The following is a 7,831-nucleotide window of genomic DNA, read 5'->3' on the forward strand; positions in this document are numbered from 1 at the left end:
TTTGAAGAGGCTGATCTAGATGAGTCATGGAGAAAGGCAATGGAAGCTGAGTTGGAAATGATAGAGAAGAATAACACTTGGCAGCTTGTTGAAAGACCTTTTAATAAACCTGTCATTGGTGTCAAATGGGTCTACAAGACCAAACTTAATCTAGATGGTACTGTGCAGAAAAATAAGGCTCGTTTAGTGGCTAAAGGCTACTCACAAAAGCCTGGGATTGATTACAATGAAACCTTTGCCCCTGTGGCAAGGTTAGACACCATTAGAACCTTGATTGCTCTTGCTGCACAGAAGGAATGGAATTTGTACCAACTGGATGTCAAATCTGCTTTTTTGAATGGAGTCTTAAAGGAAGAGGTATATGTGGAGCAGCCACAGGGTTTTGTGAAGGAGAATGAAGAAATCAAGGTGTATAAGCTGAACAAGGCTTTGTATGGACTAAAACAAGCCCCAAGGGCCTGGTATGATGATATTGACTCCTACTTCAACAAAGCAGGATTCAAGAAAAGTCCTAGTGAAGCTACACTTTATATCAAAATTGATGAAGGTTCGGGTATTCTTATTGTCTCTTTTTATGTGGATGATATTGTTTATACTGGAAGTTGTGCAAAGCTACTTGAAGAATTCAAAAATGACATGATGAAACATTATGAGATGACTGATCGTGGACTACTCTACCATTTTCTTGGCTTGGGAGTAGTACAAACAGATAAGCATATATTTCTTCATCAGAAATATGCAATGAAAGTGATTGGTTGCAAGTCAAAGGTTGTGCAAGGAAGATGGAAGTGAGATGGCCGATGAGAGTGAATATAGGCAGATTGTAGGCAGTCTGCTATATCTGACAGCTACTAGACCAGATATAATGTTTGCCTCTAGTTTGCTTGCTAGATTCATGCACGATCCTACTAGGAAACACATGGGAACAGCCAAAAGGGTCTTGAGATATATTCAGGGCACACTAGATTATGGAATTGAGTTTAAAAAGGGGAAGGCAGCTACCTTGATAGGGTATCTTGTGATGTGACTGTCAGGAAGTGAAAATGACAGAAGGAGTACCTCAGGGTATGCATTCACTCTCGGATCTGGTATGTTCTCATGGGCTTCAATTAAACAAAATACAGTAGCTCATCCCTGCGAAGCAGAATACGAGTCTTCTGAAGCAGCATCACAAGCTAAATGGCTAAGGTTTGTGCTTGAAGACTTTGGAGAGGAGCAAGTGGAAGGCACACCAATCTTGTGTGATAACACCTCTGCCATAGCAATGGCAAAGAACCCTCTTTCATCAGAAATCCAGGCATATTAGCAGAAAGTTTCATTTCATCTGAGAATCTATTCAAGCAAAGGAGATTGAGCTAATCTACTGCAAAACTGAAGATCAAATTGCAGACATCCTAACCAAGGCTTTCTCAAGGATCGTTTTGTGCATCTCAGAGATCTACTTGGAGTAAAGTCAGCCAAAGGGTTAGAAGGGAGTGTTGATGTATAACCCTTTGAGCTGAAGTCCTTGGCGCCAAAGCTGTTTTCTTAGTTTTGAATTTTATTCTTTTAGTTTAAATGCTATTTCTGCTAGTTGTAATATGGTTCTCTCTCTCCTTAATGAGTATATTTGCTCAGTGAAATAGAATGAACAGTACACACTCTTCAGTTTCAATATTCAGAGCAACGTTCTCTTTTTTTTTTTTTTTTTCCTTTCTCCCAAACAGATCCAAAATACAAAATATAAGTTACAGAAACTATGAATTCTATCAAAAAGCCCTTCGGGGAGAGATACTAGCTGTGGAATTTTTTCTATAACAAGCATAGAAAGCCAACTTAAATTTGCTATGGGAACCAATGTTAGATTACAATCCCGCATCTCCAAATGTCGAAGGGACAGAGACAATGGTAAATGTACTAACTTGGGACGTCTTTTTACAATTAGTTTCGTTAACTGAGCAAATCCATTTTCGTTATTTCCAGTTGACCACTCTTCCAAGTTTGGAAAATCACTGAGTGATAGTTCTTCAAGTGATGAAAGCTGTGCGTTTCTCAGGCGACCCTAGAACTCTCTACCAATGCCCTTGACATGATTCATTCCATGCAGAGAAAGAGTCTGAAGTAGCTCCAGATCCCCAAGGGCAGGAAGATGTTCTAAATTGTCACTGTTTTTCAGATTACAGTGTGGTTCCAGGCCATGAAGAATTCCTGGAGCCAGCTCCACCTCTCTTGCATCAAGATTGATAACAGGTTCATATTGTTTTTTGGTGAATGATTTGTCCACATTTTCAAAACCTCCCCAATATAATCCCAATGACTCAAGATTTTTCTTTCTCATCAAACCAACTGCATGTGCTTCTTCTTCATTTCTTACATTCTCCAAGTGTGTAATGTTCAACTTTCCATAAAGATTTAAATCTTTTAGAATACCAATATCAGGATTCTGATATAATTTGTAACAACAAATAATGGCAACGTCTGAAGTTGATATAACCTTTCTATCCCAGCAGGCATCTTAGACAAACTTGCACATCCAGTCATATTAAGATGACTAAGGCTTGTCATCTTTCCAACAAACAGCACATATTCAAGTTTATCACAACTAAATAGTACTAAAGTCTACAAAGAACATAGATTGCATGTGCTTTCAGGTAACTAGGTGACAGGTGTGTAAGAAAGGTTAAGATACCTTAAACATATCAAGCCACCCAACGATTCCGGCAAAGCAGAAACATCGCAGTTGTTCGGATCTAGCACACAGTATATACAAAACTTGAAAATATTTTATTATTCTCCTCTAACGAGCCGATTCTCCAATCAATAAGAGACTTCGTAAATGATCCGCTTCATACAGAGCTCTGGAATCGTAACTTCCTGTATTTGTAAACAACAGAGGAGTGACGAATTTGTGGTGGAGCTGGACTATTTGTTGGAAGATTCTGTTCAAGTATCACATATTCTTTTTCGGCAAATGCAAAGCATTGTCTAAGATGTGATGGCAGGTGAAGATAACTCAGCATTAGAGTTGGCAAAACTCTATGTTGGCATACATCTAATCTCCAAAATTCACTATTTTGCATAAAAAAACCACTGTTGTTCCTCTCTTTTAAAGCGCATCAAACTTTCTAAATTTTTACCGCTAGTGGTACACCTCCACATTTTTTGACAATCTGCTTCGCAATCAGAGAATGGTTTGTATACTTCTCTTCTCCTCGCCTAAAACCCCATTGCTTGAACAAAGCCCAGCAATCATCCTCAGGTAAACCCTTCAAATAATATGGAGAATTTGGGGAGTCCATCATGAATGCAAACTTTTTACTGCGGGTAGTGAAAATGATTTTGCATCCATTAACAACCCCCCAAACAAGGGCTTCAGTTCATCCCAATCTTCATACTCTTCAGTCCAAACATCATCTAAAACAATGAGATATCTTTTGTTATGTAGCAAATGCCAAAGCCGAGACTGAAGTAGGTCAATCTCCAAGAACTTGCATTCCTCCTCCGTTGCAAACTCGATAACTGTCTTCATGATCTTTTTGACATTGAAATCATCAGAAACAAAGATCCACATTCTAGCATCAAAGTGTTGAATCACCCTCTCATCGTTATATGCTAATTGAGCAAGAGTTGTCTTACCAATTCCTCCAATACCAACTATTGGAATACAAACTGCGTATCCCAATTCCTGGTAATCTTGAGAAGATAGTAGCAGTTTGACTAAATTCTCTTTGTCATCCTCTCTTCCATATATCTGTGACTTGATCAGAAATGAGCTAGTCTCCCTTATGGTGGATTGATGATTTATGACAGTAGGCCGTCTAAACTTAAAGAGTCCATCTTTTACAGTCTTCTCCAACACATGGAGCATCTTTCTAATCTTTTCAGCATCTGTACCTCTTCTAATTTGGGAAGGAAAATCACCATATACATGTTCTATACTCATTAAAGTTTCTCTAGAGGTATAGAAGTCAAGAAGGTCCTCAGCATCACAAGCTGCATTCTTTAGTTTTGACAACCAAAGTCTGACAGCTTTGTTGGTCAATTGTTGCTCTTCTGCATCTTCAAGAGTAGCTTGAACCAGCAGCAAACTTTTGCAGGACTGGAGATGCTAGTCTGTCGAAGATCACTTGCAAAGCCGGGGATAAAACTAGGTCAGCCATTTCAATAAACAAGGCTCAGATGAGATGAGAAAGGCTGGAAATGAAACTGGAAATGCAAATTCACTTGAAAGAAAATTGTTGCAAAGCACCAACCAGAAAGATAGAATTCCTTCTCTCTGGCCTTTAAGCTATTTTGTCGTTTTCTTCCCCAATATCTTGTTGTTTCCAAATAGGATTTTTCGCAGCTATGGTCCATCAACTATACTCGTAATTGCATTTGGGTCACTGAACTCAATTATTAGTTGCAGAGGTCACTCAACTATGTGTTTCGTTGCACCAGCAGTCCTTCCGTCAAGTCCGTTATTTTTTTTTGTTTAAAATGATGATATGGCAAGATCTATCCAATTATTGATGGGAAAATGTGACTTTTCAGTTATGATTATTTGTAGCAATGATCCCTCAACTATACTCGGAGTTACATTTTGATCACTTAACTCCAAAAAATAGTTATAAAAGTCACTCAATTAGGTGTTGTGTTGCACCATTAGTCCCTTCCGTTAGAGAGACTTGACGGTAAGGACTAACGGTGCAACGAAACACATAGTTGAGTGACCTCTACAACTAATAATTGAGTTCAGTGACCCAAATGCAATTACGGGTATAGTTGAGGGACCATAGCTGCGAAAAACCCTTCCAAATATGTTGTAAAATCCAAGGTAGGTGCTATAGTAACCTAAATTTGTCTTCTTTTTGCATGAGTTGTTAAAATTATTACAATCTGAACATGATCCCAAAAGGACTGAATAAGCCAACTACAAACAAGAAGAACAAGATAGCATACATATTTCAAAATTTGCATTTCATAAGGGCACGTCAAAACACAGATTCTTCACTTTCATGATCTGGTGCATTTTGTATCTGTCATTTTGCTACAGCTAAAATCTACAATTATATTTTTAGATTCTTTAAACCTCTGTAAAACTTTGTTTACATGGAATTATGCCTCATTGATCTATCTGATCACCCCTTGTTTCCTATGCAATCATATTGGTAAACACCAAAGCTCATGCTCCTCACCGTGAGAAATTTGTAACATCCCACATCGACCAACGGAGAGGAGGTGATGTGCCTTATATGTACATACCCGCCTCCATCTAGCACGATGCCTTTTGGGAGCTCACTGGCTTTAGAGTCATGGGAACTCCGAACTTAAGCAAGTTGGGGCTAGAGCAATCCCAAGATGGGTGACCCACTGGGAAGTTGCTCGTGAGTTCTCAGAAACAAAACTGTGAGGGCAGAGAGGGGGGCCCAAAGCGGACAATATCGTGCTGCAGAGCCGATCCCGGGATGTGACAAAATTTCTTTCTTGAACTCAATAATTTGGCAGTGTTTGGGCTAAGCCTCCAAATATGACTACACTAGTAATATAAACACACACCAATTTCTTGTTAACACTGCCGTTGGCATCACGTTAGCAACTATATCAAGCAATAATCTACAAGAACATGACTTAAACTTAATTAAAACTAACGTAAATAGAAGAAAATTTAAAATTCAGAAAGCAGACAATTGGACTGGTAATATTAATGAAAAACAGATTTTATCAAGATGATATAAGTACAAAACCAGAGGATCTCAAAGCAGCCAGTGTGCACACATAGGAATATAGAAATCTCAAATTACAATTTACAGAGGGAAATATTGAAACTTTGTGGACACTCCATCCATCTAAAAAAAAATATAAACAAAGCAAGAGGGCCACACAACACAAAACACCAAGACGGATGATGATTATTATGACAATAACACTCTTGAGGATGAAGACGAAATAAAAGTTCCGTACTGAACGGATGTTCCAGACTAAGAGTTGCCCGATGTGCTTGCCTCGCTGGATGGTCCAATATACTTATATGGGACATGGGCTATTTTCAACCAATCCTCACCACTACCTTGTTTGCACCTTTCCTCAAGCGCAGGACATTCTTGAATAGAGAGGTGCTGGAGTTTGTAAACTTTAATAGGTTTATATGCTCAGAACACATAACATACCTTGATCAGACATGGTGATAATTACTGCAGCAAGGAACTGGATTTCTTGCTCGAAGAAACCGAATTCTGCAGTAGGTTCTAGGTAGATTCACAGTAGGGTAGTTTCTCTATGCTATCCGGCTCTTGAATCTCTTCTTGATGGGGTAGAATATTATGAGAGTAATTTGCCGTTAGCATAGGGACCTCCCTTTTATAGGCATAGTTTAAGAATCCTCCTAATCATGGATTACTTAAACTCCTTTAACCAAAAGGATTAGGTATCTCAATCCATTTAAAATATGAAATCTTAAGCACTTGTATTTATCTGAAAAGTCATATATATCAAGCCTTAAAATAAATCGATCCATGTAATCCTAATTGACATTGGACTAGTTATCCTTAAGTGATTAGAAGACCATCTTTAGAGTTTGTATTAGAATGCAAATCTTACATTCTCCCACTTGGTCAAATAATCACTAAAGAACAATGTCAATCTGTAAGGCCTTTGTGGAATACAGTTCGATTTTGTTTCCTCATCAAGCCACTTGTCAACAGTGAAAATGATAATGAGTTATCAAGACTGAGCAAAGAAACTTCCATGAAGTCTTTACAACTACAATTATCAAATCCAATGTCACATAAGGCTACCATCAAGATTGAAATCATAGAACAATCACAAATGCAACCAAAATGACATAACTGCTATGATCATTCATTTAGTCCAACTTATAGGATTGTTCAAGATCCTTTCTTTTACTCTAGGTAAAAGACATCACTGTTATGAATGCAATACTTTAACAGTTAACCTTAAGCTAGCAACAAACCATTCACTGTAATTACATTCAACCAACAAAACAGTTTATGCAAAACAAATTGTTCAAACAAAGTAAGCAAAACAATTACTAAAATCAATACTTTCAACTCTTTAAATGTGTTTTTGAAAGGCTAAACGACCTCGGATGGCCAAAAACCATCATATGTCACAACAATGTAGTGAGTTTGATTCCTAGCTTCATTCCTTTTTCAAAAAGGTATGATGCACCTCAATCAGAGCTCAGACCACAAAACTGCAAATTCCCGCTACGTCCCTTTGCTCCCACTGTTTTTATGCATCAAAATCGGATAACAGTCCCATACTAGTTACATGCCTCTTGAAAACATTATTTGGTAGCCCTTTATTGAATGGATCTGCTAGATTAGACTCTGTACTTAATATGATCCATGGATATGATTCCTTCATTGATCTTTTCTTTCACTAATAAGAACTTTAGCGATAGAGGCTTCCCTCCGATTGACCTTTTGTTCCCTTTTGCAAACAATATAGCTGAGTTATTATCATTCCAAATCTGAATAGGCTTCTCAATTGTTCCCAAAACTTTCAGGCTAGTTAGAAAATTCTTCAGCCAAATAGCCTGACATATTGCTTCATAACAAGCTATGAACTCTGCCTGCATAGTTGAGGTAGTCACAATAGGCTGCTTAACACTTTTCCAAGAAATTGCAGCTCCTCCAAATAGAAAAACAAAACTTGAAGTAGACTTTAAGTCATCTATGCACCCTGCAAAATCAGCATCTACATAGCCAACCAATTCTAAGCTCTCATTCCTTTTGTAAACTATCTTAAAATCCTTTGTCCTCTGCAAGTATCTCATGATTTTCTTCCCTACTACCCAATGAGCCTGTCCTAGATTTGATTGAAACATCCCTAACACACTTAAAGGAAA

General features: G+C 38.0%; 1 pseudogene; it reads right to left on the minus strand.

Moving 5' to 3' along the window:
• Positions 1-2,748: 2,748 nt before the first annotated feature.
• LOC107881359 (disease resistance protein RGA2-like) lies at positions 2,749-4,568 on the minus strand (annotated as a pseudogene).
• Between the last annotated feature and the right edge of the window lie 3,263 nt (positions 4,569-7,831).

This window comes from Prunus mume, linkage group LG6 (assembly GCF_029339155.1).
Source record: "Prunus mume cultivar Tortuosa linkage group LG6, ASM2933915v1, whole genome shotgun sequence".
Taxonomy (NCBI): Eukaryota; Viridiplantae; Streptophyta; class Magnoliopsida; order Rosales; family Rosaceae; genus Prunus; species Prunus mume.